Source organism: Phyllobates terribilis, unplaced genomic scaffold (genome assembly GCF_046119375.1).
Source record: "Phyllobates terribilis strain yellow unplaced genomic scaffold, ASM4611937v1 Scaffold_3__8_contigs__length_932513732, whole genome shotgun sequence".
NCBI classification, from domain to species: Eukaryota; Metazoa; Chordata; class Amphibia; order Anura; family Dendrobatidae; genus Phyllobates; species Phyllobates terribilis.
Genome location: NW_027362763.1, coordinates 6,827,802 through 6,853,503, shown reverse-complemented (window position 1 = coordinate 6,853,503; position 25,702 = coordinate 6,827,802). Strand labels below are relative to the sequence as shown.

The window sequence follows — 25,702 nt, the reverse complement described above, 5'->3', positions numbered from 1 at the left end:
TGATTTTCTGACAGCCTCAGCCAGGTCAAACACAATTTACGCAGATGATTTGCAAGAATAACATGATAAAAGAAAGCTATAGAAACAAAGAAACAATTGCAGAACCCTAGGAATACTCTAATAGCCCACAAATAAGCTCTTACTGATGAATTCCATCGCATGGACCTGAAGTCAGACAGTAATTAGGTTCTCCTCTTATCACCTGTAACCAGCAGCAGAGTGGCGCAGCGGAAGCGTGCTGGGCCCATAACCCAGAGGTCGATGGATCGAAACCATCCTCTGCTAAGTTATTGCTTTTTTTTATAGAATTCACCTTTACATTTTGCCAAAATGCTTCAGTCAAAGCAAGCGCGTTTCGGCTAAAAGAATAAAAATGAGCTCAAAAAATAAAAATGAGCTCAAAAATTAAACCAAACTAAAAAAGTCTAAAGCTTCTGCATGGGATTGTGCTACATTACAACTTCCTTCTACAAACTATTTAGGTTTATTTCACTCCCTTCAATTTGGTTTTCCATATACGTAGAAAAGGTTTGCTAGAAAGTTGCTTGCCCATATTTGTAAGCCAACATTCACCTTATGAATTCCACTTATGGTCTTCAACTTTGGCAAAAAGTAATCCGCACTTAAAAAAAAACAAAAAAAAAAAAAAAAAAACGAAAGAGGATGCAATGGCACGTGTCACAGCATATGAAAATTGTTATGTGTTGTGGCAAGAAACTAAAAACGAGGTCATCAAGCATGGGGGATTAGCTCAAGTGGTAGAGCGCTCGCTTAGCATGCGAGAGGTAGCGGGATCGATGCCCGCATTCTCCAAATTTATCATTTATTGTTTTTTTCAGTTGGTAGAGCGATGATTCTTTTGCAAACTGCTCATGGCTCCCACAGCTAGACCTAGGAGGCTTTCCTCCATAGGCCAAACAAGCCTTCGATAGCTCAGCTGGTAGAGCGGAGGACTGTAGTTGTAAATTAGCAATCCTTAGGTTGCTGGTTCAATTCCGGCTCGAAGGACATTTTCTTCGTCCTATCTTATGTTTTGTACCTACTGGCAAACACACCACTGCTATGCTCCTTCTGTACGACTATAAAAAAAATCTAGTCCAGGAAACTTTCCTCCGTTGCACCTTGGGTTTTCAAAACGTAGGTGGCAGCAACATAGCCTTTACTTGCGGGACCTGCTGTGGGCCAAAGAGGAACGTTCTTCAACCGTAGCATGATACCCAAGCAAAAGACACCAACGTCCCTGGGTGGGCTTGAACCACCAACCTTTCGGTTAACAGCCGAACGCGCTAACCGATTGCGCCACAGAGACACAAGCCTCTACTTGATTTTCTGACAGCCTCAGCCAGGTCAAACACAATTTACGCAGATGATTTGCAAGAATAACATGATAAAAGAAAGCTATAGAAACAAAGAAACAATTGCAGAACCCTAGGAATACTCTAATAGCCCACAAATAAGCTCTTACTGATGAATTCCATCGCATGGACCTGAAGTCAGACAGTAATTAGGTTCTCCTCTTATCACCTGCAACCAGCAGCAGAGTGGCGCAGCGGAAGCGTGCTGGGCCCATAACCCAGAGGTCGATGGATTGAAACCATCCTCTGCTAAGTTATTGCTTTTTTTTATAGAATTCACCTTTACATTTTGCCAAAATGCTTCAGTCAAAGCAAGCGCGTTTCGGCTAAAAGAATAAAAATGAGCTCAAAAAATAAAAATGAGCTCAAAAATTAAACCAAACTAAAAAAGTCTAAAGCTTCTGCATGGGATTGTGCTACATTACAACTTCCTTCTACAAACTATTTAGGTTTATTTCACTCCCTTCAATTTGGTTTTCCATATACGTAGAAAAGGTTTGCTAGAAAGTTGCTTGCCCATATTTGTAAGCCAACATTCACCTTATGAATTCCACTTATGGTCTTCAACTTTGGCAAAAAGTAATCCGCACTTAAAAAAAAACAAAAAAAAAAAAAAAAAAACGAAAGAGGATGCAATGGCACGTGTCACAGCATATGAAAATTGTTATGTGTTGTGGCAAGAAACTAAAAACGAGGTCATCAAGCATGGGGGATTAGCTCAAGTGGTAGAGCGCTCGCTTAGCATGCGAGAGGTAGCGGGATCGATGCCCGCATTCTCCAAATTTATCATTTATTGTTTTTTTCAGTTGGTAGAGCGATGATTCTTTTGCAAACTGCTCATGGCTCCCACAGCTAGACCTAGGAGGCTTTCCTCCATAGGCCAAACAAGCCTTCGATAGCTCAGCTGGTAGAGCGGAGGACTGTAGTTGTAAATTAGCAATCCTTAGGTTGCTGGTTCAATTCCGGCTCGAAGGACATTTTCTTCGTCCTATCTTATGTTTTGTACCTACTGGCAAACACACCACTGCTATGCTCCTTCTGTACGACTATAAAAAAAATCTAGTCCAGGAAACTTTCCTCTGTTGCACCTTGGGTTTTCAAAACGTAGGTGGCAGCAACATAGCCTTTACTTGCGGGACCTGCTGTGGGCCAAAGAGGAACGTTCTTCAACCGTAGCATGATACCCAAGCAAAAGACACCAACGTCCCTGGGTGGGCTTGAACCACCAACCTTTCGGTTAACAGCCGAACGCGCTAACCGATTGCGCCACAGAGACACAAGCCTCTACTTGATTTTCTGACAGCCTCAGCCAGGTCAAACACAATTTACGCAGATGATTTGCAAGAATAACATGATAAAAGAAAGCTATAGAAACAAAGAAACAATTGCAGAACCCTAGGAATACTCTAATAGCCCACAAATAAGCTCTTACTGATGAATTCCATCGCATGGACCTGAAGTCAGACAGTAATTAGGTTCTCCTCTTATCACCTGTAACCAGCAGCAGAGTGGCGCAGCGGAAGCGTGCTGGGCCCATAACCCAGAGGTCGATGGATCGAAACCATCCTCTGCTAAGTTATTGCTTTTTTTTATAGAATTCACCTTTACATTTTGCCAAAATGCTTCAGTCAAAGCAAGCGCGTTTCGGCTAAAAGAATAAAAATGAGCTCAAAAAATAAAAATGAGCTCAAAAATTAAACCAAACTAAAAAAGTCTAAAGCTTCTGCATGGGATTGTGCTACATTACAACTTCCTTCTACAAACTATTTAGGTTTATTTCACTCCCTTCAATTTGGTTTTCCATATACGTAGAAAAGGTTTGCTAGAAAGTTGCTTGCCCATATTTGTAAGCCAACATTCACCTTATGAATTCCACTTATGGTCTTCAACTTTGGCAAAAAGTAATCCGCACTTAAAAAAAAACAAAAAAAAAAAAAAAAAAACGAAAGAGGATGCAATGGCACGTGTCACAGCATATGAAAATTGTTATGTGTTGTGGCAAGAAACTAAAAACAAGGTCATCAGGCATGGGGGATTAGCTCAAGTGGTAGAGCGCTCGCTTAGCATGCGAGAGGTAGCGGGATCGATGCCCGCATTCTCCAAATTTATCATTTATTGTTTTTTTCAGTTGGTAGAGCGATGATTCTTTTGCAAACTGCTCATGGCTCCCACAGCTAGACCTAGGAGGCTTTCCTCCATAGGCCAAACAAGCCTTCGATAGCTCAGCTGGTAGAGCGGAGGACTGTAGTTGTAAATTAGCAATCCTTAGGTCGCTGGTTCAATTCCGGCTCGAAGGACATTTTCTTCGTCCTATCTTATGTTTTGTACCTACTGGCAAACACACCACTGCTATGCTCCTTCTGTACGACTATAAAAAAAATCTAGTCCAGGAAACTTTCCTCCGTTGCACCTTGGGTTTTCAAAACGTAGGTGGCAGCAACATAGCCTTTACTTGCGGGACCTGCTGTGGGCCAAAGAGGAACGTTCTTCAACCGTAGCATGATACCCAAGCAAAAGACACCAACGTCCCTGGGTGAGCTTGAACCACCAACCTTTCGGTTAACAGCCGAACGCGCTAACCGATTGCGCCACAGAGACACAAGCCTCTACTTGATTTTCTGACAGCCTCAGCCAGGTCAAACACAATTTACGCAGATGATTTGCAAGAATAACATGATAAAAGAAAGCTATAGAAACAAAGAAACAATTGCAGAACCCTAGGAATACTCTAATAGCCCACAAATAAGCTCTTACTGATGAATTCCATCGCATGGACCTGAAGTCAGACAGTAATTAGGTTCTCCTCTTATCACCTGTAACCAGCAGCAGAGTGGCGCAGCGGAAGCGTGCTGGGCCCATAACCCAGAGGTCGATGGATCGAAACCATCCTCTGCTAAGTTATTGCTTTTTTTTATAGAATTCACCTTTACATTTTGCCAAAATGCTTCAGTCAAAGCAAGCGCGTTTCGGCTAAAAGAATAAAAATGAGCTCAAAAAATAAAAATGAGCTCAAAAATTAAACCAAACTAAAAAAGTCTAAAGCTTCTGCATGGGATTGTGCTACATTACAACTTCCTTCTACAAACTATTTAGGTTTATTTCACTCCCTTCAATTTGGTTTTCCATATACGTAGAAAAGGTTTGCTAGAAAGTTGCTTGCCCATATTTGTAAGCCAACATTCACCTTATGAATTCCACTTATGGTCTTCAACTTTGGCAAAAAGTAATCCGCACTTAAAAAAAAACAAAAAAAAAAAAAAAAAAACGAAAGAGGATGCAATGGCACGTGTCACAGCATATGAAAATTGTTATGTGTTGTGGCAAGAAACTAAAAACGAGGTCATCAAGCATGGGGGATTAGCTCAAGTGGTAGAGCGCTCGCTTAGCATGCGAGAGGTAGCGGGATCGATGCCCGCATTCTCCAAATTTATCATTTATTGTTTTTTTCAGTTGGTAGAGCGATGATTCTTTTGCAAACTGCTCATGGCTCCCACAGCTAGACCTAGGAGGCTTTCCTCCATAGGCCAAACAAGCCTTCGATAGCTCAGCTGGTAGAGCGGAGGACTGTAGTTGTAAATTAGCAATCCTTAGGTTGCTGGTTCAATTCCGGCTCGAAGGACATTTTCTTCGTCCTATCTTATGTTTTGTACCTACTGGCAAACACACCACTGCTATGCTCCTTCTGTACGACTATAAAAAAAATCTAGTCCAGGAAACTTTCCTCTGTTGCACCTTGGGTTTTCAAAACGTAGGTGGCAGCAACATAGCCTTTACTTGCGGGACCTGCTGTGGGCCAAAGAGGAACGTTCTTCAACCGTAGCATGATACCCAAGCAAAAGACACCAACGTCCCTGGGTGGGCTTGAACCACCAACCTTTCGGTTAACAGCCGAACGCGCTAACCGATTGCGCCACAGAGACACAAGCCTCTACTTGATTTTCTGACAGCCTCAGCCAGGTCAAACACAATTTACGCAGATGATTTGCAAGAATAACATGATAAAAGAAAGCTATAGAAACAAAGAAACAATTGCAGAACCCTAGGAATACTCTAATAGCCCACAAATAAGCTCTTACTGATGAATTCCATCGCATGGACCTGAAGTCAGACAGTAATTAGGTTCTCCTCTTATCACCTGTAACCAGCAGCAGAGTGGCGCAGCGGAAGCGTGCTGGGCCCATAACCCAGAGGTCGATGGATCGAAACCATCCTCTGCTAAGTTATTGCTTTTTTTTATAGAATTCACCTTTACATTTTGCCAAAATGCTTCAGTCAAAGCAAGCGCGTTTCGGCTAAAAGAATAAAAATGAGCTCAAAAAATAAAAATGAGCTCAAAAATTAAACCAAACTAAAAAAGTCTAAAGCTTCTGCATGGGATTGTGCTACATTACAACTTCCTTCTACAAACTATTTAGGTTTATTTCACTCCCTTCAATTTGGTTTTCCATATACGTAGAAAAGGTTTGCTAGAAAGTTGCTTGCCCATATTTGTAAGCCAACATTCACCTTATGAATTCCACTTATGGTCTTCAACTTTGGCAAAAAGTAATCCGCACTTAAAAAAAAACAAAAAAAAAAAAAAAAAAACGAAAGAGGATGCAATGGCACGTGTCACAGCATATGAAAATTGTTATGTGTTGTGGCAAGAAACTAAAAACAAGGTCATCAGGCATGGGGGATTAGCTCAAGTGGTAGAGCGCTCGCTTAGCATGCGAGAGGTAGCGGGATCGATGCCCGCATTCTCCAAATTTATCATTTATTGTTTTTTTCAGTTGGTAGAGCGATGATTCTTTTGCAAACTGCTCATGGCTCCCACAGCTAGACCTAGGAGGCTTTCCTCCATAGGCCAAACAAGCCTTCGATAGCTCAGCTGGTAGAGCGGAGGACTGTAGTTGTAAATTAGCAATCCTTAGGTCGCTGGTTCAATTCCGGCTCGAAGGACATTTTCTTCGTCCTATCTTATGTTTTGTACCTACTGGCAAACACACCACTGCTATGCTCCTTCTGTACGACTATAAAAAAAATCTAGTCCAGGAAACTTTCCTCCGTTGCACCTTGGGTTTTCAAAACGTAGGTGGCAGCAACATAGCCTTTACTTGCGGGACCTGCTGTGGGCCAAAGAGGAACGTTCTTCAACCGTAGCATGATACCCAAGCAAAAGACACCAACGTCCCTGGGTGAGCTTGAACCACCAACCTTTCGGTTAACAGCCGAACGCGCTAACCGATTGCGCCACAGAGACACAAGCCTCTACTTGATTTTCTGACAGCCTCAGCCAGGTCAAACACAATTTACGCAGATGATTTGCAAGAATAACATGATAAAAGAAAGCTATAGAAACAAAGAAACAATTGCAGAACCCTAGGAATACTCTAATAGCCCACAAATAAGCTCTTACTGATGAATTCCATCGCATGGACCTGAAGTCAGACAGTAATTAGGTTCTCCTCTTATCACCTGTAACCAGCAGCAGAGTGGCGCAGCGGAAGCGTGCTGGGCCCATAACCCAGAGGTCGATGGATCGAAACCATCCTCTGCTAAGTTATTGCTTTTTTTTATAGAATTCACCTTTACATTTTGCCAAAATGCTTCAGTCAAAGCAAGCGCGTTTCGGCTAAAAGAATAAAAATGAGCTCAAAAAATAAAAATGAGCTCAAAAATTAAACCAAACTAAAAAAGTCTAAAGCTTCTGCATGGGATTGTGCTACATTACAACTTCCTTCTACAAACTATTTAGGTTTATTTCACTCCCTTCAATTTGGTTTTCCATATACGTAGAAAAGGTTTGCTAGAAAGTTGCTTGCCCATATTTGTAAGCCAACATTCACCTTATGAATTCCACTTATGGTCTTCAACTTTGGCAAAAAGTAATCCGCACTTAAAAAAAAACAAAAAAAAAAAAAAAAAAACGAAAGAGGATGCAATGGCACGTGTCACAGCATATGAAAATTGTTATGTGTTGTGGCAAGAAACTAAAAACGAGGTCATCAAGCATGGGGGATTAGCTCAAGTGGTAGAGCGCTCGCTTAGCATGCGAGAGGTAGCGGGATCGATGCCCGCATTCTCCAAATTTATCATTTATTGTTTTTTTCAGTTGGTAGAGCGATGATTCTTTTGCAAACTGCTCATGGCTCCCACAGCTAGACCTAGGAGGCTTTCCTCCATAGGCCAAACAAGCCTTCGATAGCTCAGCTGGTAGAGCGGAGGACTGTAGTTGTAAATTAGCAATCCTTAGGTTGCTGGTTCAATTCCGGCTCGAAGGACATTTTCTTCGTCCTATCTTATGTTTTGTACCTACTGGCAAACACACCACTGCTATGCTCCTTCTGTACGACTATAAAAAAAATCTAGTCCAGGAAACTTTCCTCCGTTGCACCTTGGGTTTTCAAAACGTAGGTGGCAGCAACATAGCCTTTACTTGCGGGACCTGCTGTGGGCCAAAGAGGAACGTTCTTCAACCGTAGCATGATACCCAAGCAAAAGACACCAACGTCCCTGGGTGGGCTTGAACCACCAACCTTTCGGTTAACAGCCGAACGCGCTAACCGATTGCGCCACAGAGACACAAGCCTCTACTTGATTTTCTGACAGCCTCAGCCAGGTCAAACACAATTTACGCAGATGATTTGCAAGAATAACATGATAAAAGAAAGCTATAGAAACAAAGAAACAATTGCAGAACCCTAGGAATACTCTAATAGCCCACAAATAAGCTCTTACTGATGAATTCCATCGCATGGACCTGAAGTCAGACAGTAATTAGGTTCTCCTCTTATCACCTGTAACCAGCAGCAGAGTGGCGCAGCGGAAGCGTGCTGGGCCCATAACCCAGAGGTCGATGGATCGAAACCATCCTCTGCTAAGTTATTGCTTTTTTTTATAGAATTCACCTTTACATTTTGCCAAAATGCTTCAGTCAAAGCAAGCGCGTTTCGGCTAAAAGAATAAAAATGAGCTCAAAAAATAAAAATGAGCTCAAAAATTAAACCAAACTAAAAAAGTCTAAAGCTTCTGCATGGGATTGTGCTACATTACAACTTCCTTCTACAAACTATTTAGGTTTATTTCACTCCCTTCAATTTGGTTTTCCATATACGTAGAAAAGGTTTGCTAGAAAGTTGCTTGCCCACATTTGTAAGCCAACATTCACCTTATGAATTCCACTTATGGTCTTCAACTTTGGCAAAAAGTAATCCGCACTTAAAAAAAAAAAAAAAAAAAAAAAAAAAAACGAAAGAGGATGCAATGGCACGTGTCACAGCATATGAAAATTGTTATGTGTTGTGGCAAGAAACTAAAAACGAGGTCATCAGGCATGGGGGATTAGCTCAAGTGGTAGAGCGCTCGCTTAGCATGCGAGAGGTAGCGGGATCGATGCCCGCATTCTCCAAATTTATCATTTATTGTTTTTTTCAGTTGGTAGAGCGATGATTCTTTTGCAAACTGCTCATGGCTCCCACAGCTAGACCTAGGAGGCTTTCCTCCATAGGCCAAACAAGCCTTCGATAGCTCAGCTGGTAGAGCGGAGGACTGTAGTTGTAAATTAGCAATCCTTAAGTTGCTGGTTCAATTCCGGCTCGAAGGACATTTTCTTCGTCCTATCTTATGTTTTGTACCTACTGGCAAACACACCACTGCTATGCTCCTTCTGTACGACTATAAAAAAAATCTAGTCCAGGAAACTTTCCTCCGTTGCACCTTGGGTTTTCAAAACGTAGGTGGCAGCAACATAGCCTTTACTTGCGGGACCTGCTGTGGGCCAAAGAGGAACGTTCTTCAACCGTAGCATGATACCCAAGCAAAAGACAACAACGTCCCTGGGTGGGCTTGAACCACCAACCTTTCGGTTAACAGCCGAACGCGCTAACCGATTGCGCCACAGAGACACAAGCCTCTACTTGATTTTCTGACAGCCTCAGCCAGGTCAAACACAATTTACGCAGATGATTTGCAAGAATAACATGATAAAAGAAAGCTATAGAAACAAAGAAACAATTGCAGAACCCTAGGAATACTCTAATAGCCCACAAATAAGCTCTTACTGATGAATTCCATCGCATGGACCTGAAGTCAGACAGTAATTAGGTTCTCCTCTTATCACCTGTAACCAGCAGCAGAGTGGCGCAGCGGAAGCGTGCTGGGCCCATAACCCAGAGGTCGATGGATCGAAACCATCCTCTGCTAAGTTATTGCTTTTTTTTATAGAATTCACCTTTACATTTTGCCAAAATGCTTCAGTCAAAGCAAGCGCGTTTCGGCTAAAAGAATAAAAATGAGCTCAAAAAATAAAAATGAGCTCAAAAATTAAACCAAACTAAAAAAGTCTAAAGCTTCTGCATGGGATTGTGCTACATTACAACTTCCTTCTACAAACTATTTAGGTTTATTTCACTCCCTTCAATTTGGTTTTCCATATACGTAGAAAAGGTTTGCTAGAAAGTTGCTTGCCCATATTTGTAAGCCAACATTCACCTTATGAATTCCACTTATGGTCTTCAACTTTGGCAAAAAGTAATCCGCACTTAAAAAAAAACAAAAAAAAAAAAAAAAAAACGAAAGAGGATGCAATGGCACGTGTCACAGCATATGAAAATTGTTATGTGTTGTGGCAAGAAACTAAAAACGAGGTCATCAGGCATGGGGGATTAGCTCAAGTGGTAGAGCGCTCGCTTAGCATGCGAGAGGTAGCGGGATCGATGCCCGCATTCTCCAAATTTATCATTTATTGTTTTTTTCAGTTGGTAGAGCGATGATTCTTTTGCAAACTGCTCATGGCTCCCACAGCTAGACCTAGGAGGCTTTCCTCCATAGGCCAAACAAGCCTTCGATAGCTCAGCTGGTAGAGCGGAGGACTGTAGTTGTAAATTAGCAATCCTTAGGTCGCTGGTTCAATTCCGGCTCGAAGGACATTTTCTTCATCCTATCTTATGTTTTGTACCTACTGGCAAACACACCAGTGCTATGCTCCTTCTGTACGACTATAAAAAAAATCTACTCCAGGAAACTTTCCTCCGTTGCACCTTGGGTTTTCAAAACGTAGGTGGCAGCAACATAGCCTTTACTTGCGGGACCTGCTGTGGGCCAAAGAGGAACGTTCTTCAACCGTAGCATGATACCCAAGCAAAAGACACCAACGTCCCTGGGTGGGCTTGAACCACCAACCTTTCGGTTAACAGCCGAACACGCTAACCGATTGCGCCACAGAGACACAAGCCTCTACTTGATTTTCTGACAGCCTCAGCCAGGTCAAACACAATTTACGCAGATGATTTGCAAGAATAACATGATAAAAGAAAGCTATAGAAACAAAGAAACAATTGCAGAACCCTAGGAATACTCTAATAGCCCACAAATAAGCTCTTACTGATGAATTCCATCGCATGGACCTGAAGTCAGACAGTAATTAGGTTCTCCTCTTATCACCTGTAACCAGCAGCAGAGTGGCGCAGCGGAAGCGTGCTGGGCCCATAACCCAGAGGTCGATGGATCGAAACCATCCTCTGCTAAGTTATTGCTTTTTTTTATAGAATTCACCTTTACATTTTGCCAAAATGCTTCAGTCAAAGCAAGCGCGTTTCGGCTAAAAGAATAAAAATGAGCTCAAAAAATAAAAATGAGCTCAAAAATTAAACCAAACTAAAAAAGTCTAAAGCTTCTGCATGGGATTGTGCTACATTACAACTTCCTTCTACAAACTATTTAGGTTTATTTCACTCCCTTCAATTTGGTTTTCCATATACGTAGAAAAGGTTTGCTAGAAAGTTGCTTGCCCATATTTGTAAGCCAACATTCACCTTATGAATTCCACTTATGGTCTTCAACTTTGGCAAAAAGTAATCCGCACTTAAAAAAAAACAAAAAAAAAAAAAAAAAAACGAAAGAGGATGCAATGGCACGTGTCACAGCATATGAAAATTGTTATGTGTTGTGGCAAGAAACTAAAAACGAGGTCATCAGGCATGGGGGATTAGCTCAAGTGGTAGAGCGCTCGCTTAGCATGCGAGAGGTAGCGGGATCGATGCCCGCATTCTCCAAATTTATCATTTATTGTTTTTTTCAGTTGGTAGAGCGATGATTCTTTTGCAAACTGCTCATGGCTCCCACAGCTAGACCTAGGAGGCTTTCCTCCATAGGCCAAACAAGCCTTCGATAGCTCAGCTGGTAGAGCGGAGGACTGTAGTTGTAAATTAGCAATCCTTAGGTCGCTGGTTCAATTCCGGCTCGAAGGACATTTTCTTCGTCCTATCTTATGTTTTGTACCTACTGGCAAACACACCAGTGCTATGCTCCTTCTGTACGACTATAAAAAAAATCTAGTCCAGGAAACTTTCCTCCGTTGCACCTTGGGTTTTCAAAACGTAGGTGGCAGCAACATAGCCTTTACTTGCGGGACCTGCTGTGGGCCAAAGAGGAACGTTCTTCAACCGTAGCATGATACCCAAGCAAAAGACAACAACGTCCCTGGGTGGGCTTGAACCACCAACCTTTCGGTTAACAGCCGAACGCGCTAACCGATTGCGCCACAGAGACACAAGCCTCTACTTGATTTTCTGACAGCCTCAGCCAGGTCAAACACAATTTACGCAGATGATTTGCAAGAATAACATGATAAAAGAAAGCTATAGAAACAAAGAAACAATTGCAGAACCCTAGGAATACTCTAATAGCCCACAAATAAGCTCTTACTGATGAATTCCATCGCATGGACCTGAAGTCAGACAGTAATTAGGTTCTCCTCTTATCACCTGTAACCAGCAGCAGAGTGGCGCAGCGGAAGCGTGCTGGGCCCATAACCCAGAGGTCGATGGATCGAAACCATCCTCTGCTAAGTTATTGCTTTTTTTTATAGAATTCACCTTTACATTTTGCCAAAATGCTTCAGTCAAAGCAAGCGCGTTTCGGCTAAAAGAATAAAAATGAGCTCAAAAAATAAAAATGAGCTCAAAAATTAAACCAAACTAAAAAAGTCTAAAGCTTCTGCATGGGATTGTGCTACATTACAACTTCCTTCTACAAACTATTTAGGTTTATTTCACTCCCTTCAATTTGGTTTTCCATATACGTAGAAAAGGTTTGCTAGAAAGTTGCTTGCCCATATTTGTAAGCCAACATTCACCTTATGAATTCCACTTATGGTCTTCAACTTTGGCAAAAAGTAATCCGCACTTAAAAAAAAACAAAAAAAAAAAAAAAAAAACGAAAGAGGATGCAATGGCACGTGTCACAGCATATGAAAATTGTTATGTGTTGTGGCAAGAAACTAAAAACGAGGTCATCAGGCATGGGGGATTAGCTCAAGTGGTAGAGCGCTCGCTTAGCATGCGAGAGGTAGCGGGATCGATGCCCGCATTCTCCAAATTTATCATTTATTGTTTTTTTCAGTTGGTAGAGCGATGATTCTTTTGCAAACTGCTCATGGCTCCCACAGCTAGACCTAGGAGGCTTTCCTCCATAGGCCAAACAAGCCTTCGATAGCTCAGCTGGTAGAGCGGAGGACTGTAGTTGTAAATTAGCAATCCTTAGGTCGCTGGTTCAATTCCGGCTCGAAGGACATTTTCTTCGTCCTATCTTATGTTTTGTACCTACTGGCAAACACACCACTGCTATGCTCCTTCTGTACGACTATAAAAAAAATCTACTCCAGGAAACTTTCCTCCGTTGCACCTTGGGTTTTCAAAACGTAGGTGGCAGCAACATAGCCTTTACTTGCGGGACCTGCTGTGGGCCAAAGAGGAACGTTCTTCAACCGTAGCATGATACCCAAGCAAAAGACACCAACGTCCCTGGGTGGGCTTGAACCACCAACCTTTCGGTTAACAGCCGAACGCGCTAACCGATTGCGCCACAGAGACACAAGCCTCTACTTGATTTTCTGACAGCCTCAGCCAGGTCAAACACAATTTACGCAGATGATTTGCAAGAATAACATGATAAAAGAAAGCTATAGAAACAAAGAAACAATTGCAGAACCCTAGGAATACTCTAATAGCCCACAAATAAGCTCTTACTGATGAATTCCATCGCATGGACCTGAAGTCAGACAGTAATTAGGTTCTCCTCTTATCACCTGCAACCAGCAGCAGAGTGGCGCAGCGGAAGCGTGCTGGGCCCATAACCCAGAGGTCGATGGATCGAAACCATCCTCTGCTAAGTTATTGCTTTTTTTTATAGAATTCACCTTTACATTTTGCCAAAATGCTTCAGTCAAAGCAAGCGCGTTTCGGCTAAAAGAATAAAAATGAGCTCAAAAAATAAAAATGAGCTCAAAAATTAAACCAAACTAAAAAAGTCTAAAGCTTCTGCATGGGATTGTGCTACATTACAACTTCCTTCTACAAACTATTTAGGTTTATTTCACTCCCTTCAATTTGGTTTTCCATATACGTAGAAAAGGTTTGCTAGAAAGTTGCTTGCCCACATTTGTAAGCCAACATTCACCTTATGAATTCCACTTATGGTCTTCAACTTTGGCAAAAAGTAATCCGCACTTAAAAAAAATAAAAAAAAAAAAAAAAAAAACGAAAGAGGATGCAATGGCACGTGTCACAGCATATGAAAATTGTTATGTGTTGTGGCAAGAAACTAAAAACGAGGTCATCAAGCATGGGGGATTAGCTCAAGTGGTAGAGCGCTCGCTTAGCATGCGAGAGGTAGCGGGATCGATGCCCGCATTCTCCAAATTTATCATTTATTGTTTTTTTCAGTTGGTAGAGCGATGATTCTTTTGCAAACTGCTCATGGCTCCCACAGCTAGACCTAGGAGGCTTTCCTCCATAGGCCAAACAAGCCTTCGATAGCTCAGCTGGTAGAGCGGAGGACTGTAGTTGTAAATTAGCAATCCTTAGGTTGCTGGTTCAATTCCGGCTCGAAGGACATTTTCTTCGTCCTATCTTATGTTTTGTACCTACTGGCAAACACACCACTGCTATGCTCCTTCTGTACGACTATAAAAAAAATCTAGTCCAGGAAACTTTCCTCCGTTGCACCTTGGGTTTTCAAAACGTAGGTGGCAGCAACATAGCCTTTACTTGCGGGACCTGCTGTGGGCCAAAGAGGAACGTTCTTCAACCGTAGCATGATACCCAAGCAAAAGACAACAACGTCCCTGGGTGGGCTTGAACCACCAACCTTTCGGTTAACAGTCGAACGCGCTAACCGATTGCGCCACAGAGACACAAGCCTCTACTTGATTTTCTGACAGCCTCAGCCAGGTCAAACACAATTTACGCAGATGATTTGCAAGAATAACATGATAAAAGAAAGCTATAGAAACAAAGAAACAATTGCAGAACCCTAGGAATACTCTAATAGCCCACAAATAAGCTCTTACTGATGAATTCCATCGCATGGACCTGAAGTCAGACAGTAATTAGGTTCTCCTCTTATCACCTGCAACCAGCAGCAGAGTGGCGCAGCGGAAGCGTGCTGGGCCCATAACCCAGAGGTCGATGGATCGAAACCATCCTCTGCTAAGTTATTGCTTTTTTTTATAGAATTCACCTTTACATTTTGCCAAAATGCTTCAGTCAAAGCAAGCGCGTTTCGGCTGAAAGAATAAAAATGAGCTCAAAAAATAAAAATGAGCTCAAAAATTAAACCAAACTAAAAAAGTCTAAAGCTTCTGCATGGGATTGTGCTACATTACAACTTCCTTCTACAAACTATTTAGGTTTATTTCACTCCCTTCAATTTGGTTTTCCATATACGTAGAAAAGGTTTGCTAGAAAGTTGCTTGCCCATATTTGTAAGCCAACATTCACCTTATGAATTCCACTTATGGTCTTCAACTTTGGCAAAAAGTAATCCGCACTTAAAAAAAAACAAAAAAAAAAAAAAAAAAACGAAAGAGGATGCAATGGCACGTGTCACAGCATATGAAAATTGTTATGTGTTGTGGCAAGAAACTAAAAACGAGGTCATCAAGCATGGGGGATTAGCTCAAGTGGTAGAGCGCTCGCTTAGCATGCGAGAGGTAGCGGGATCGATGCCCGCATTCTCCAAATTTATCATTTATTGTTTTTTTCAGTTGGTAGAGCGATGATTCTTTTGCAAACTGCTCATGGCTCCCACAGCTAGACCTAGGAGGCTTTCCTCCATAGGCCAAACAAGCCTTCGATAGCTCAGCTGGTAGAGCGGAGGACTGTAGTTGTAAATTAGCAATCCTTAAGTTGCTGGTTCAATTCCGGCTCGGAGGACATTTTCTTCGTCCTATCTTATGTTTTGTACCTACTGGCAAACACACCACTGCTATGCTCCTTCTGTACGACTATAAAAAAAATCTAGTCCAGGAAACTTTCCTCCGTTGCACCTTGGGTTTTCAAAACGTAGGTGGCAGCAACATAGCCTTTACTTGCGGGACCTGCTGTGGGCCAAAGAGGAACGTTCTTCAACCGTAGCATGATACCCAAGCAAAAGACACCAACATCCCTGGGTGGGCTTGAACCACCAACCTTTCGGTTAACAGCCGAACGCGCTAACCGATTGCGCCACAGAGACACAAGCCTCTACTTGATTTTCTGACAGCCTCAGCCAGGTCAAACACAATTTACGCAGATGATTTGCAAGAATAACATGATAAAAGAAAGCTATAGAAACAAAGAAACAATTGCAGAACCCTAGGAATACTCTAATAGCCCACAAATAAGCTCTTACTGATGAATTCCATCGCATGGACCTGAAGTCAGACAGTAATTAGGTTCTCCTCTTATCACCTGCAACCAGCAGCAGAGTGGCGCAGCGGAAGCGTGCTGGGCCCATAACCCAGAGGTCGATGGATCGAAACCATCCTCTGCTAAGTTATTGCTTTTTTTTATAGAATTCACCTTTACATTTTGCCAAAATGCTTCAGTCAAAGCAAGCGCGTTTCGGCTAAAAGAATAAAAATGAGCTCAAAAAATAAAAATGAGCTCAAAAATTAAACCAAACTAAAAAAGTCTAAAGCTTCTGCATGGGATTGTGCTACATTACAACTTCCTTCTACAAACTATTTAGGTTTATTTCACTCCCTTCAATTTGGTTTTCCATATACGTAGAAAAGGTTTGCTAGAAAGTTGCTTGCCCATATTTGTAAGCCAACATTCACCTTATGAATTCCACTTATGGTCTTCAACTTTGGCAAAAAGTAATCCGCACTTAAAAAAAAACAAAAAAAAAAAAAAACGAAAGAGGATGCAATGGCACGTGTCACAGCATATGAAAATTGTTATGTGTTGTGGCAAGAAACTAAAAACGAGGTCATCAGGCATGGGGGATTAGCTCAAGTGGTAGAGCGCTCGCTTAGCATGCGAGAGGTAGCGGGATCGATGCCCGCATTCTCCAAATTTATCATTTATTGTTTTTTTCAGTTGGTAGAGCGATGATTCTTTTGCAAACTGCTCATGGCTCCCACAGCTAGACCTAGGAGGCTTTCCTCCATAGGCCAAACAAGCCTTCGATAGCTCAGCTGGTAGAGCGGAGGACTGTAGTTGTAAATTAGCAATCCTTAGGTCGCTGGTTCAATTCCGGCTCGAAGGACATTTTCTTCGTCCTATCTTATGTTTTGTACCTACTGGCAAACACACCAGTGCTATGCTCCTTCTGTACGACTATAAAAAAAATCTAGTCCAGGAAACTTTCCTCCGTTGCACCTTGGGTTTTCAAAACGTAGGTGGCAGCAACATAGCCTTTACTTGCGGGACCTGCTGTGGGCCAAAGAGGAACGTTCTTCAACCGTAGCATGATACCCAAGCAAAAGACACCAACGTCCCTGGGTGGGCTTGAACCACCAACCTTTCGGTTAACAGCCAAACGCGCTAACCGATTGCGCCACAGAGACACAAGCCTCTACTTGATTTTCTGACAGCCTCAGCCAGGTCAAACACAATTTACGCAGATGATTTGCAAGAATAACATGATAAAAGAAAGCTATAGAAACAAAGAAACAATTGCAGAACCCTAGGAATACTCTAATAGCCCACAAATAAGCTCTGACTGATGAATTCCATCGCATGGACCTGAAGTCAGACAGTAATTAGGTTCTCCTCTTATCACCTGCAACCAGCAGCAGAGTGGCGCAGCGGAAGCGTGCTGGGCCCATAACCCAGAGGTCGATGGATCGAAACCATCCTCTGCTAAGTTATTGCTTTTTTTTATAGAATTCACCTTTACATTTTGCCAAAATGCTTCAGTCAAAGCAAGCGCGTTTCGGCTAAAAGAATAAAAATTAGCTCAAAAAATAAAAATGAGCTCAAAAATTAAACCAAACTAAAAAAGTCTAAAGCTTCTGCATGGGATTGTGCTACATTACAACTTCCTTCTACAAACTATTTAGGTTTATTTCACTCCCTTCAATTTGGTTTTCCATATACGTAGAAAAGGTTTGCTAGAAAGTTGCTTGCCCACATTTGTAAGCCAACATTCACCTTATGAATTCCACTTATGGTCTTCAACTTTGGCAAAAAGTAATCCGCACTTAAAAAAAAAAAAAAAAAAAAAAAAAAAAACGAAAGAGGATGCAATGGCACGTGTCACAGCATATGAAAATTGTTATGTGTTGTGGCAAGAAACTAAAAACGAGGTCATCAGGCATGGGGGATTAGCTCAAGTGGTAGAGCGCTCGCTTAGCATGCGAGAGGTAGCGGGATCGATGCCCGCATTCTCCAAATTTATCATTTATTGTTTTTTTCAGTTGGTAGAGCGATGATTCTTTTGCAAACTGCTCATGGCTCCCACAGCTAGACCTAGGAGGCTTTCCTCCATAGGCCAAACAAGCCTTCGATAGCTCAGCTGGTAGAGCGGAGGACTGTAGTTGTAAATTAGCAATCCTTAGGTCGCTGGTTCAATTCCGGCTCGAAGGACATTTTCTTCGTCCTATCTTATGTTTTGTACCTACTGGCAAACACACCAGTGCTATGCTCCTTCTGTACGACTATAAAAAAAATCTAGTCCAGGAAACTTTCCTCCGTTGCACCTTGGGTTTTCAAAACGTAGGTGGCAGCAACATAGCCTTTACTTGCGGGACCTGCTGTGGGCCAAAGAGGAACGTTCTTCAACCGTAGCATGATACCCAAGCAAAAGACAACAACGTCCCTGGGTGGGCTTGAACCACCAACCTTTCGGTTAACAGTCGAACGCGCTAACCGATTGCGCCACAGAGACACAAGCCTCTACTTGATTTTCTGACAGCCTCAGCCAGGTCAAACACAATTTACGCAGATGATTTGCAAGAATAACATGATAAAAGAAAGCTATAGAAACAAAGAAACAATTGCAGAACCCTAGGAATACTCTAATAGCCCACAAATAAGCTCTTACTGATGAATTCCATCGCATGGACCTGAAGTCAGACAGTAATTAGGTTCTCCTCTTATCACCTGCAACCAGCAGCAGAGTGGCGCAGCGGAAGCGTGCTGGGCCCATAACCCAGAGGTCGATGGATCGAAACCATCCTCTGCTAAGTTATTGCTTTTTTTTATAGAATTCACCTTTACATTTTGCCAAAATGCTTCAGTCAAAGCAAGCGCGTTTCGGCTGAAAGAATAAAAATGAGCTCAAAAAATAAAAATGAGCTCAAAAATTAAACCAAACTAAAAAAGTCTAAAGCTTCTGCATGGGATTGTGCTACATTACAACTTCCTTCTACAAACTATTTAGGTTTATTTCACTCCCTTCAATTTGGTTTTCCATATACGTAGAAAAGGTTTGCTAGAAAGTTGCTTGCCCATATTTGTAAGCCAACATTCACCTTATGAATTCCACTTATGGTCTTCAACTTTGGCAAAAAGTAATCCGCACTTAAAAAAAAACAAAAAAAAAAAAAAAAAAACGAAAGAGGATGCAATGGCACGTGTCACAGCATATGAAAATTGTTATGTGTTGTGGCAAGAAACTAAAAACGAGGTCATCAAGCATGGGGGATTAGCTCAAGTGGTAGAGCGCTCGCTTAGCATGCGAGAGGTAGCGGGATCGATGCCCGCATTCTCCAAATTTATCATTTATTGTTTTTTTCAGTTGGTAGAGCGATGATTCTTTTGCAAACTGCTCATGGCTCCCACAGCTAGACCTAGGAGGCTTTCCTCCATAGGCCAAACAAGCCTTCGATAGCTCAGCTGGTAGAGCGGAGGACTGTAGTTGTAAATTAGCAATCCTTAAGTTGCTGGTTCAATTCCGGCTCGGAGGACATTTTCTTCGTCCTATCTTATGTTTTGTACCTACTGGCAAACACACCACTGCTATGCTCCTTCTGTACGACTATAAAAAAAATCTAGTCCAGGAAACTTTCCTCCGTTGCACCTTGGGTTTTCAAAACGTAGGTGGCAGCAACATAGCCTTTACTTGCGGGACCTGCTGTGGGCCAAAGAGGAACGTTCTTCAACCGTAGCATGATACCCAAGCAAAAGACACCAACATCCCTGGGTGGGCTTGAACCACCAACCTTTCGGTTAACAGCCGAACGCGCTAACCGATTGCGCCACAGAGACACAAGCCTCTACTTGATTTTCTGACAGCCTCAGCCAGGTCAAACACAATTTACGCAGATGATTTGCAAGAATAACATGATAAAAGAAAGCTATAGAAACAAAGAAACAATTGCAGAACCCTAGGAATACTCTAATAGCCCACAAATAAGCTCTTACTGATGAATTCCATCGCATGGACCTGAAGTCAGACAGTAATTAGGTTCTCCTCTTATCACCTGCAACCAGCAGCAGAGTGGCGCAGCGGAAGCGTGCTGGGCCCATAACCCAGAGGTCGATGGATCGAAACCATCCTCTGCTAAGTTATTGCTTTTTTTTATAGAATTCACCTTTACATTTTGCCAAAATGCTTCAGTCAAAGCAAGCGCGTTTCGGCTAAAAGAATAAAAATGAGCTCAAAAAATAAAAATGAGCTCAAAAATTAAACCAAACTAAAAAAGTCTAAAGCTTCTGCATGGGATTGTGCTACATTACAACTTCCTTCTACAAACTATTTAGGTTTATTTCACTCCCTTCAATTTGGTTTTCCATATACGTAGAAAAGGTTTGCTAGAAAGTTGCTTGCCCATATTTGTAAGCCAACATTCACCTTATGAATTCCACTTATGGTCTTCAACTTTGGCAAAAAGTAATCCGCACTTAAAAAAAAACAAAAAAAAAAAAAAACGAAAGAGGATGCAATGGCACGTGTCACAGCATATGAAAATTGTTATGTGTTGTGGCAAGAAACTAAAAACGAGGTCATCAGGCATGGGGGATTAGCTCAAGTGGTAGAGCGCTCGCTTAGCATGCGAGAGGTAGCGGGATCGATGCCCGCATTCTCCAAATTTATCATTTATTGTTTTTTTCAGTTGGTAGAGCGATGATTCTTTTGCAAACTGCTCATGGCTCCCACAGCTAGACCTAGGAGGCTTTCCTCCATAGGCCAAACAAGCCTTCGATAGCTCAGCTGGTAGAGCGGAGGACTGTAGTTGTAAATTAGCAATCCTTAGGTCGCTGGTTCAATTCCGGCTCGAAGGACATTTTCTTCGTCCTATCTTATGTTTTGTACCTACTGGCAAACACACCAGTGCTATGCTCCTTCTGTACGACTATAAAAAAAATCTAGTCCAGGAAACTTTCCTCCGTTGCACCTTGGGTTTTCAAAACGTAGGTGGCAGCAACATAGCCTTTACTTGCGGGACCTGCTGTGGGCCAAAGAGGAACGTTCTTCAACCGTAGCATGATACCCAAGCAAAAGACACCAACGTCCCTGGGTGGGCTTGAACCACCAACCTTTCGGTTAACAGCCAAACGCGCTAACCGATTGCGCCACAGAGACACAAGCCTCTACTTGATTTTCTGACAGCCTCAGCCAGGTCAAACACAATTTACGCAGATGATTTGCAAGAATAACATGATAAAAGAAAGCTATAGAAACAAAGAAACAATTGCAGAACCCTAGGAATACTCTAATAGCCCACAAATAAGCTCTGACTGATGAATTCCATCGCATGGACCTGAAGTCAGACAGTAATTAGGTTCTCCTCTTATCACCTGCAACCAGCAGCAGAGTGGCGCAGCGGAAGCGTGCTGGGCCCATAACCCAGAGGTCGATGGATCGAAACCATCCTCTGCTAAGTTATTGCTTTTTTTTATAGAATTCACCTTTACATTTTGCCAAAATGCTTCAGTCAAAGCAAGCGCGTTTCGGCTAAAAGAATAAAAATGAGCTCAAAAAATAAAAATGAGCTCAAAAATTAAACCAAACTAAAAAAGTCTAAAGCTTCTGCATGGGATTGTGCCACATTACAACTTCCTTCTACAAACTATTTAGGTTTATTTCACTCCCTTCAATTTGGTTTTCCATATACGTAGAAACGGTTTGCTAGAAAGTTGCTTGCCCATATTTGTAAGCCAACATTCACCTTATGAATTCCACTTATGGTCTTCAACTTTGGCAAAAAGTAATCCGCACTTAAAAAAAAAAAAAAAAAAAAAAAAAAAAACGAAAGAGGATGCAATGGCACGTGTCACAGCATATGAAAATTGTTATGTGTTGTGGCAAGAAACTAAAAACGAGGTCATCAGGCATGGGGGATTAGCTCAAGTGGTAGAGCGCTCGCTTAGCATGCGAGAGGTAGCGGGATCGATGCCCGCATTCTCCAAATTTATCATTTATTGTTTTTTTCAGTTGGTAGAGCGATGATTCTTTTGCAAACTGCTCATGGCTCCCACAGCTAGACCTAGGAGGCTTTCCTCCATAGGCCAAACAAGCCTTCGATAGCTCAGCTGGTAGAGCGGAGGACTGTAGTTGTAAATTAGCAATCCTTAGGTCGCTGGTTCAATTCCGGCTCGAAGGACATTTTCTTCGTCCTATCTTATGTTTTGTACCTACTGGCAAACACACCACTGCTATGCTCCTTCTGTACGACTATAAAAAAAATCTAGTCCAGGAAACTTTCCTCCGTTGCACCTTGGGTTTTCAAAACGTAGGTGGCAGCAACATAGCCTTTACTTGCGGGACCTGCTGTGGGCCAAAGAGGAACGTTCTTCAACCGTAGCATGATACCCAAGCAAAAGACACCAACGTCCCTGGGTGGGCTTGAACCACCAACCTTTCGCTAACCGATTGCGCCACAGAGACACAAGCCTCTACTTGATTTTCTGACAGCCTCAGCCAGGTCAAACACAATTTACGCAGATGATTTGCAAGAATAACATGATAAAAGAAAGCTATAGAAACAAAGAAACAATTGCAGAACCCTAGGAATACTCTAATAGCCCACAAATAAGCTCTTACTGATGAATTCCATCGCATGGACCTGAAGTCAGACAGTAATTAGGTTCTCCTCTTACCACCTGCAACCAGCAGCAGAGTGGCGCAGCGGAAGCGTGCTGGGCCCATAACCCAGAGGTCGATGGATCGAAACCATCCTCTGCTAAGTTATTGCTTTTTTTTATAGAATTCACCTTTACATTTTGCCAAAATGCTTCAGTCAAAGCAAGCGTGTTTCGGCTAAAAGAATAAAAATGAGCTCAAAAAATAAAAATGAGCTCAAAAATTAAACCAAACTAAAAAAGTCTAAAGCTTCTGCATGGGATTGTGCTACATTACAACTTCCTTCTACAAACTGTTTAGGTTTATTTCACTCCCTTCAATTTGGTTTTCCATATACGTAGAAAAGGTTTGCTAGAAAGTTGCTTGCCCATATTTGTAAGCCAACATTCACCTTATGAATTCCACTTATGGTCTTCAACTTTGGCAAAAAGTAATCCGCACTTAAAAAAAAACAAAAAAAAAAAAAAACGAAAGAGGATGCAATGGCACGTGTCACAGCATATGAAAATTGTTATGTGTTGTGGCAAGAAACTAAAAACGAGGTCATCAGGCATGGGGGATTAGCTCAAGTGGTAGAGCGCTCGCTTAGCATGCGAGAGGTAGCGGGATCGATGCCCGCATTCTCCAAATTTATCATTTATTGTTTTTTTCAGTTGGTAGAGCGATGATTCTTTTGCAAACTGCTCATGGCTCCCACAGCTAGACCTAGGAGGCTTTCCTCCATAGGCCAAACAAGCCTTCGATAGCTCAGCTGGTAGAGCGGAGGACTGTAGTTGTAAATTAGCAATCCTTAGGTCGCTGGTTCAATTCCGGCTCGAAGGACATTTTCTTCGTCCTATCTTATGTTTTGTACCTACTGGCAAACACACCAGTGCTATGCTCCTTCTGTACGACTATAAAAAAAATCTAGTCCAGGAAACTTTCCTCCGTTGCACCTTGGGTTTTCAAAACGTAGGTGGCAGCAACATAGCCTTTACTTGCGGGACCTGCTGTGGGCCAAAGAGGAACGTTCTTCAACCGTAGCATGATACCCAAGCAAAAGACACCAACGTCCCTGGGTGGGCTTGAACCACCAACCTTTCGGTTAACAGCCAAACGCGCTAACCGATTGCGCCACAGAGACACAAGCCTCTACTTGATTTTCTGACAGCCTCAGCCAGGTCAAACACAATTTACGCAGATGATTTGCAAGAATAACATGATAAAAGAAAGCTATAGAAACAAAGAAACAATTGCAGAACCCTAGGAATACTCTAATAGCCCACAAATAAGCTCTTACTGATGAATTCCATCGCATGGACCTGAAGTCAGACAGTAATTAGGTTCTCCTCTTATCACCTGCAACCAGCAGCAGAGTGGCGCAGCGGAAGCGTGCTGGGCCCATAACCCAGAGGTCGATGGATCGAAACCATCCTCTGCTAAGTTATTGCTTTTTTTTATAGAATTCACCTTTACATTTTGCCAAAATGCTTCAGTCAAAGCAAGCGCGTTTCGGCTAAAAGAATAAAAATGAGCTCAAAAAATAAAAATGAGCTCAAAAATTAAACCAAACTAAAAAAGTCTAAAGCTTCTGCATGGGATTGTGCCACATTACAACTTCCTTCTACAAACTATTTAGGTTTATTTCACTCCCTTCAATTTGGTTTTCCATATACGTAGAAACGGTTTGCTAGAAAGTTGCTTGCCCATATTTGTAAGCCAACATTCACCTTATGAATTCCACTTATGGTCTTCAACTTTGGCAAAAAGTAATCCGCACTTAAAAAAAAACAAAAAAAAAAAAAAAAAAACGAAAGAGGATGCAATGGCACGTGTCACAGCATATGAAAATTGTTATGTGTTGTGGCAAGAAACTAAAAACGAGGTCATCAGGCATGGGGGATTAGCTCAAGTGGTAGAGCGCTCGCTTAGCATGCGAGAGGTAGCGGGATCGATGCCCGCATTCTCCAAATTTATCATTTATTGTTTTTTTCAGTTGGTAGAGCGATGATTCTTTTGCAAACTGCTCATGGCTCCCACAGCTAGACCTAGGAGGCTTTCCTCCATTGGCCAAACAAGCCTTCGATAGCTCAGCTGGTAGAGCGGAGGACTGTAGTTGTAAATTAGCAATCCTTAGGTCGCTGGTTCAATTCCGGCTCGAAGGACATTTTCTTCGTCCTATCTTATGTTTTGTACCTACTGGCAAACACACCACTGCTATGCTCCTTCTGTACGACTATAAAAAAAATCTAGTCCAGGAAACTTTCCTCCGTTGCACCTTGGGTTTTCAAAACGTAGGTGGCAGCAACATAGCCTTTACTTGCGGGACCTGCTGTGGGCCAAAGAGGAACGTTCTTCAACCGTAGCATGATACCCAAGCAAAAGACACCAACGTCCCTGGGTGGGCTTGAACCACCAACCTTTCGGTTAACAGCCGAACGCGCTAACCGATTGCGCCACAGAGACACAAGCCTCTACTTGATTTTCTGACAGCCTCAGCCAGGTCAAACACAATTTACGCAGATGATTTGCAAGAATAACATGATAAAAGAAAGCTATAGAAACAAAGAAACAATTGCAGAACCCTAGGAATACTCTAATAGCCCACAAATAAGCTCTTACTGATGAATTCCATCGCATGGACCTGAAGTCAGACAGTAATTAGGTTCTCCTCTTATCACCTGTAACCAGCAGCAGAGTGGCGCAGCGGAAGTGTGCTGGGCCCATAACCCAGAGGTCGATGGATCGAAACCATCCTCTGCTAAGTTATTGCTTTTTTTTATAGAATTCACCTTTACATTTTGCCAAAATGCTTCAGTCAAAGCAAGCGCGTTTCGGCTAAAAGAATAAAAATGAGCTCAAAAAATAAAAATGAGCTCAAAAATTAAACCAAACTAAAAAAGTCTAAAGCTTCTGCATGGGATTGTGCTACATTACAACTTCCTTCTACAAACTATTTAGGTTTATTTCACTCCCTTCAATTTGGTTTTCCATATACGTAGAAAAGGTTTGCTAGAAAGTTGCTTGCCCATATTTGTAAGCCAACATTCACCTTATGAATTCCACTTATGGTCTTCAACTTTGGCAAAAAG

At 42.1% G+C, this 25,702-nt stretch overlaps 56 non-coding genes across 56 annotated transcripts; 38 read left to right on the top strand and 18 right to left on the bottom strand.

Moving 5' to 3' along the window:
- The first annotated feature begins 740 nt into the window (after window positions 1-740).
- Window positions 741-813, top strand: TRNAA-AGC (transfer RNA alanine (anticodon AGC)). Its single transcript has one exon. It is a non-coding gene; the product is annotated as a tRNA-Ala (tRNA).
- A 109-nt stretch (window positions 814-922) lies between these two features.
- Window positions 923-1,008, top strand: TRNAY-GUA (transfer RNA tyrosine (anticodon GUA)). Its single transcript is given in 2 exon segments — window positions 923-959; window positions 973-1,008. It is a non-coding gene; the product is annotated as a tRNA-Tyr (tRNA).
- Window positions 1,009-1,235: 227 nt separating this feature from the next.
- TRNAN-GUU (transfer RNA asparagine (anticodon GUU)) lies at window positions 1,236-1,309 on the bottom strand. The gene has a single exon. It is a non-coding gene; the product is annotated as a tRNA-Asn (tRNA).
- Window positions 1,310-2,062: 753 nt separating this feature from the next.
- Window positions 2,063-2,135, top strand: TRNAA-AGC (transfer RNA alanine (anticodon AGC)). The gene has a single exon. It is a non-coding gene; the product is annotated as a tRNA-Ala (tRNA).
- A 109-nt stretch (window positions 2,136-2,244) lies between these two features.
- TRNAY-GUA (transfer RNA tyrosine (anticodon GUA)) lies at window positions 2,245-2,330 on the top strand. Its single transcript is given in 2 exon segments — window positions 2,245-2,281; window positions 2,295-2,330. It is a non-coding gene; the product is annotated as a tRNA-Tyr (tRNA).
- A 227-nt stretch (window positions 2,331-2,557) lies between these two features.
- On the bottom strand, window positions 2,558-2,631 carry TRNAN-GUU (transfer RNA asparagine (anticodon GUU)). The gene has a single exon. It is a non-coding gene; the product is annotated as a tRNA-Asn (tRNA).
- A 753-nt stretch (window positions 2,632-3,384) lies between these two features.
- Window positions 3,385-3,457, top strand: TRNAA-AGC (transfer RNA alanine (anticodon AGC)). Its single transcript has one exon. It is a non-coding gene; the product is annotated as a tRNA-Ala (tRNA).
- Window positions 3,458-3,566: 109 nt separating this feature from the next.
- Window positions 3,567-3,652, top strand: TRNAY-GUA (transfer RNA tyrosine (anticodon GUA)). The gene is given in 2 exon segments: window positions 3,567-3,603; window positions 3,617-3,652. It is a non-coding gene; the product is annotated as a tRNA-Tyr (tRNA).
- A 227-nt stretch (window positions 3,653-3,879) lies between these two features.
- TRNAN-GUU (transfer RNA asparagine (anticodon GUU)) lies at window positions 3,880-3,953 on the bottom strand. Its single transcript has one exon. It is a non-coding gene; the product is annotated as a tRNA-Asn (tRNA).
- A 753-nt stretch (window positions 3,954-4,706) lies between these two features.
- Window positions 4,707-4,779, top strand: TRNAA-AGC (transfer RNA alanine (anticodon AGC)). The gene has a single exon. It is a non-coding gene; the product is annotated as a tRNA-Ala (tRNA).
- A 109-nt stretch (window positions 4,780-4,888) lies between these two features.
- On the top strand, window positions 4,889-4,974 carry TRNAY-GUA (transfer RNA tyrosine (anticodon GUA)). Its single transcript is given in 2 exon segments — window positions 4,889-4,925; window positions 4,939-4,974. It is a non-coding gene; the product is annotated as a tRNA-Tyr (tRNA).
- Window positions 4,975-5,201: 227 nt separating this feature from the next.
- TRNAN-GUU (transfer RNA asparagine (anticodon GUU)) lies at window positions 5,202-5,275 on the bottom strand. Its single transcript has one exon. It is a non-coding gene; the product is annotated as a tRNA-Asn (tRNA).
- A 753-nt stretch (window positions 5,276-6,028) lies between these two features.
- TRNAA-AGC (transfer RNA alanine (anticodon AGC)) lies at window positions 6,029-6,101 on the top strand. The gene has a single exon. It is a non-coding gene; the product is annotated as a tRNA-Ala (tRNA).
- A 109-nt stretch (window positions 6,102-6,210) lies between these two features.
- On the top strand, window positions 6,211-6,296 carry TRNAY-GUA (transfer RNA tyrosine (anticodon GUA)). Its single transcript is given in 2 exon segments — window positions 6,211-6,247; window positions 6,261-6,296. It is a non-coding gene; the product is annotated as a tRNA-Tyr (tRNA).
- A 227-nt stretch (window positions 6,297-6,523) lies between these two features.
- Window positions 6,524-6,597, bottom strand: TRNAN-GUU (transfer RNA asparagine (anticodon GUU)). Its single transcript has one exon. It is a non-coding gene; the product is annotated as a tRNA-Asn (tRNA).
- A 753-nt stretch (window positions 6,598-7,350) lies between these two features.
- Window positions 7,351-7,423, top strand: TRNAA-AGC (transfer RNA alanine (anticodon AGC)). The gene has a single exon. It is a non-coding gene; the product is annotated as a tRNA-Ala (tRNA).
- Window positions 7,424-7,532: 109 nt separating this feature from the next.
- Window positions 7,533-7,618, top strand: TRNAY-GUA (transfer RNA tyrosine (anticodon GUA)). The gene is given in 2 exon segments: window positions 7,533-7,569; window positions 7,583-7,618. It is a non-coding gene; the product is annotated as a tRNA-Tyr (tRNA).
- A 227-nt stretch (window positions 7,619-7,845) lies between these two features.
- On the bottom strand, window positions 7,846-7,919 carry TRNAN-GUU (transfer RNA asparagine (anticodon GUU)). The gene has a single exon. It is a non-coding gene; the product is annotated as a tRNA-Asn (tRNA).
- A 753-nt stretch (window positions 7,920-8,672) lies between these two features.
- TRNAA-AGC (transfer RNA alanine (anticodon AGC)) lies at window positions 8,673-8,745 on the top strand. Its single transcript has one exon. It is a non-coding gene; the product is annotated as a tRNA-Ala (tRNA).
- A 109-nt stretch (window positions 8,746-8,854) lies between these two features.
- TRNAY-GUA (transfer RNA tyrosine (anticodon GUA)) lies at window positions 8,855-8,940 on the top strand. Its single transcript is given in 2 exon segments — window positions 8,855-8,891; window positions 8,905-8,940. It is a non-coding gene; the product is annotated as a tRNA-Tyr (tRNA).
- Window positions 8,941-9,167: 227 nt separating this feature from the next.
- On the bottom strand, window positions 9,168-9,241 carry TRNAN-GUU (transfer RNA asparagine (anticodon GUU)). The gene has a single exon. It is a non-coding gene; the product is annotated as a tRNA-Asn (tRNA).
- A 753-nt stretch (window positions 9,242-9,994) lies between these two features.
- TRNAA-AGC (transfer RNA alanine (anticodon AGC)) lies at window positions 9,995-10,067 on the top strand. Its single transcript has one exon. It is a non-coding gene; the product is annotated as a tRNA-Ala (tRNA).
- A 109-nt stretch (window positions 10,068-10,176) lies between these two features.
- TRNAY-GUA (transfer RNA tyrosine (anticodon GUA)) lies at window positions 10,177-10,262 on the top strand. Its single transcript is given in 2 exon segments — window positions 10,177-10,213; window positions 10,227-10,262. It is a non-coding gene; the product is annotated as a tRNA-Tyr (tRNA).
- Window positions 10,263-10,489: 227 nt separating this feature from the next.
- TRNAN-GUU (transfer RNA asparagine (anticodon GUU)) lies at window positions 10,490-10,563 on the bottom strand. The gene has a single exon. It is a non-coding gene; the product is annotated as a tRNA-Asn (tRNA).
- A 753-nt stretch (window positions 10,564-11,316) lies between these two features.
- Window positions 11,317-11,389, top strand: TRNAA-AGC (transfer RNA alanine (anticodon AGC)). Its single transcript has one exon. It is a non-coding gene; the product is annotated as a tRNA-Ala (tRNA).
- A 109-nt stretch (window positions 11,390-11,498) lies between these two features.
- On the top strand, window positions 11,499-11,584 carry TRNAY-GUA (transfer RNA tyrosine (anticodon GUA)). Its single transcript is given in 2 exon segments — window positions 11,499-11,535; window positions 11,549-11,584. It is a non-coding gene; the product is annotated as a tRNA-Tyr (tRNA).
- Window positions 11,585-11,811: 227 nt separating this feature from the next.
- TRNAN-GUU (transfer RNA asparagine (anticodon GUU)) lies at window positions 11,812-11,885 on the bottom strand. Its single transcript has one exon. It is a non-coding gene; the product is annotated as a tRNA-Asn (tRNA).
- A 753-nt stretch (window positions 11,886-12,638) lies between these two features.
- On the top strand, window positions 12,639-12,711 carry TRNAA-AGC (transfer RNA alanine (anticodon AGC)). The gene has a single exon. It is a non-coding gene; the product is annotated as a tRNA-Ala (tRNA).
- Window positions 12,712-12,820: 109 nt separating this feature from the next.
- Window positions 12,821-12,906, top strand: TRNAY-GUA (transfer RNA tyrosine (anticodon GUA)). The gene is given in 2 exon segments: window positions 12,821-12,857; window positions 12,871-12,906. It is a non-coding gene; the product is annotated as a tRNA-Tyr (tRNA).
- Window positions 12,907-13,133: 227 nt separating this feature from the next.
- TRNAN-GUU (transfer RNA asparagine (anticodon GUU)) lies at window positions 13,134-13,207 on the bottom strand. The gene has a single exon. It is a non-coding gene; the product is annotated as a tRNA-Asn (tRNA).
- A 753-nt stretch (window positions 13,208-13,960) lies between these two features.
- Window positions 13,961-14,033, top strand: TRNAA-AGC (transfer RNA alanine (anticodon AGC)). Its single transcript has one exon. It is a non-coding gene; the product is annotated as a tRNA-Ala (tRNA).
- A 109-nt stretch (window positions 14,034-14,142) lies between these two features.
- TRNAY-GUA (transfer RNA tyrosine (anticodon GUA)) lies at window positions 14,143-14,228 on the top strand. The gene is given in 2 exon segments: window positions 14,143-14,179; window positions 14,193-14,228. It is a non-coding gene; the product is annotated as a tRNA-Tyr (tRNA).
- A 227-nt stretch (window positions 14,229-14,455) lies between these two features.
- TRNAN-GUU (transfer RNA asparagine (anticodon GUU)) lies at window positions 14,456-14,529 on the bottom strand. Its single transcript has one exon. It is a non-coding gene; the product is annotated as a tRNA-Asn (tRNA).
- Window positions 14,530-15,282: 753 nt separating this feature from the next.
- TRNAA-AGC (transfer RNA alanine (anticodon AGC)) lies at window positions 15,283-15,355 on the top strand. The gene has a single exon. It is a non-coding gene; the product is annotated as a tRNA-Ala (tRNA).
- A 109-nt stretch (window positions 15,356-15,464) lies between these two features.
- On the top strand, window positions 15,465-15,550 carry TRNAY-GUA (transfer RNA tyrosine (anticodon GUA)). The gene is given in 2 exon segments: window positions 15,465-15,501; window positions 15,515-15,550. It is a non-coding gene; the product is annotated as a tRNA-Tyr (tRNA).
- A 227-nt stretch (window positions 15,551-15,777) lies between these two features.
- On the bottom strand, window positions 15,778-15,851 carry TRNAN-GUU (transfer RNA asparagine (anticodon GUU)). Its single transcript has one exon. It is a non-coding gene; the product is annotated as a tRNA-Asn (tRNA).
- A 749-nt stretch (window positions 15,852-16,600) lies between these two features.
- TRNAA-AGC (transfer RNA alanine (anticodon AGC)) lies at window positions 16,601-16,673 on the top strand. The gene has a single exon. It is a non-coding gene; the product is annotated as a tRNA-Ala (tRNA).
- A 109-nt stretch (window positions 16,674-16,782) lies between these two features.
- On the top strand, window positions 16,783-16,868 carry TRNAY-GUA (transfer RNA tyrosine (anticodon GUA)). The gene is given in 2 exon segments: window positions 16,783-16,819; window positions 16,833-16,868. It is a non-coding gene; the product is annotated as a tRNA-Tyr (tRNA).
- A 227-nt stretch (window positions 16,869-17,095) lies between these two features.
- Window positions 17,096-17,169, bottom strand: TRNAN-GUU (transfer RNA asparagine (anticodon GUU)). Its single transcript has one exon. It is a non-coding gene; the product is annotated as a tRNA-Asn (tRNA).
- Window positions 17,170-17,922: 753 nt separating this feature from the next.
- On the top strand, window positions 17,923-17,995 carry TRNAA-AGC (transfer RNA alanine (anticodon AGC)). The gene has a single exon. It is a non-coding gene; the product is annotated as a tRNA-Ala (tRNA).
- A 109-nt stretch (window positions 17,996-18,104) lies between these two features.
- TRNAY-GUA (transfer RNA tyrosine (anticodon GUA)) lies at window positions 18,105-18,190 on the top strand. Its single transcript is given in 2 exon segments — window positions 18,105-18,141; window positions 18,155-18,190. It is a non-coding gene; the product is annotated as a tRNA-Tyr (tRNA).
- A 227-nt stretch (window positions 18,191-18,417) lies between these two features.
- Window positions 18,418-18,491, bottom strand: TRNAN-GUU (transfer RNA asparagine (anticodon GUU)). The gene has a single exon. It is a non-coding gene; the product is annotated as a tRNA-Asn (tRNA).
- A 753-nt stretch (window positions 18,492-19,244) lies between these two features.
- Window positions 19,245-19,317, top strand: TRNAA-AGC (transfer RNA alanine (anticodon AGC)). Its single transcript has one exon. It is a non-coding gene; the product is annotated as a tRNA-Ala (tRNA).
- A 109-nt stretch (window positions 19,318-19,426) lies between these two features.
- TRNAY-GUA (transfer RNA tyrosine (anticodon GUA)) lies at window positions 19,427-19,512 on the top strand. Its single transcript is given in 2 exon segments — window positions 19,427-19,463; window positions 19,477-19,512. It is a non-coding gene; the product is annotated as a tRNA-Tyr (tRNA).
- Window positions 19,513-19,739: 227 nt separating this feature from the next.
- On the bottom strand, window positions 19,740-19,813 carry TRNAN-GUU (transfer RNA asparagine (anticodon GUU)). The gene has a single exon. It is a non-coding gene; the product is annotated as a tRNA-Asn (tRNA).
- Window positions 19,814-20,562: 749 nt separating this feature from the next.
- TRNAA-AGC (transfer RNA alanine (anticodon AGC)) lies at window positions 20,563-20,635 on the top strand. The gene has a single exon. It is a non-coding gene; the product is annotated as a tRNA-Ala (tRNA).
- Window positions 20,636-20,744: 109 nt separating this feature from the next.
- On the top strand, window positions 20,745-20,830 carry TRNAY-GUA (transfer RNA tyrosine (anticodon GUA)). The gene is given in 2 exon segments: window positions 20,745-20,781; window positions 20,795-20,830. It is a non-coding gene; the product is annotated as a tRNA-Tyr (tRNA).
- A 227-nt stretch (window positions 20,831-21,057) lies between these two features.
- TRNAN-GUU (transfer RNA asparagine (anticodon GUU)) lies at window positions 21,058-21,131 on the bottom strand. The gene has a single exon. It is a non-coding gene; the product is annotated as a tRNA-Asn (tRNA).
- Window positions 21,132-21,884: 753 nt separating this feature from the next.
- TRNAA-AGC (transfer RNA alanine (anticodon AGC)) lies at window positions 21,885-21,957 on the top strand. Its single transcript has one exon. It is a non-coding gene; the product is annotated as a tRNA-Ala (tRNA).
- Window positions 21,958-22,066: 109 nt separating this feature from the next.
- On the top strand, window positions 22,067-22,152 carry TRNAY-GUA (transfer RNA tyrosine (anticodon GUA)). The gene is given in 2 exon segments: window positions 22,067-22,103; window positions 22,117-22,152. It is a non-coding gene; the product is annotated as a tRNA-Tyr (tRNA).
- A 1,033-nt stretch (window positions 22,153-23,185) lies between these two features.
- Window positions 23,186-23,258, top strand: TRNAA-AGC (transfer RNA alanine (anticodon AGC)). The gene has a single exon. It is a non-coding gene; the product is annotated as a tRNA-Ala (tRNA).
- Window positions 23,259-23,367: 109 nt separating this feature from the next.
- Window positions 23,368-23,453, top strand: TRNAY-GUA (transfer RNA tyrosine (anticodon GUA)). Its single transcript is given in 2 exon segments — window positions 23,368-23,404; window positions 23,418-23,453. It is a non-coding gene; the product is annotated as a tRNA-Tyr (tRNA).
- Window positions 23,454-23,680: 227 nt separating this feature from the next.
- TRNAN-GUU (transfer RNA asparagine (anticodon GUU)) lies at window positions 23,681-23,754 on the bottom strand. The gene has a single exon. It is a non-coding gene; the product is annotated as a tRNA-Asn (tRNA).
- A 753-nt stretch (window positions 23,755-24,507) lies between these two features.
- On the top strand, window positions 24,508-24,580 carry TRNAA-AGC (transfer RNA alanine (anticodon AGC)). Its single transcript has one exon. It is a non-coding gene; the product is annotated as a tRNA-Ala (tRNA).
- Window positions 24,581-24,689: 109 nt separating this feature from the next.
- On the top strand, window positions 24,690-24,775 carry TRNAY-GUA (transfer RNA tyrosine (anticodon GUA)). The gene is given in 2 exon segments: window positions 24,690-24,726; window positions 24,740-24,775. It is a non-coding gene; the product is annotated as a tRNA-Tyr (tRNA).
- Window positions 24,776-25,002: 227 nt separating this feature from the next.
- On the bottom strand, window positions 25,003-25,076 carry TRNAN-GUU (transfer RNA asparagine (anticodon GUU)). The gene has a single exon. It is a non-coding gene; the product is annotated as a tRNA-Asn (tRNA).
- Between the last annotated feature and the right edge of the window lie 626 nt (window positions 25,077-25,702).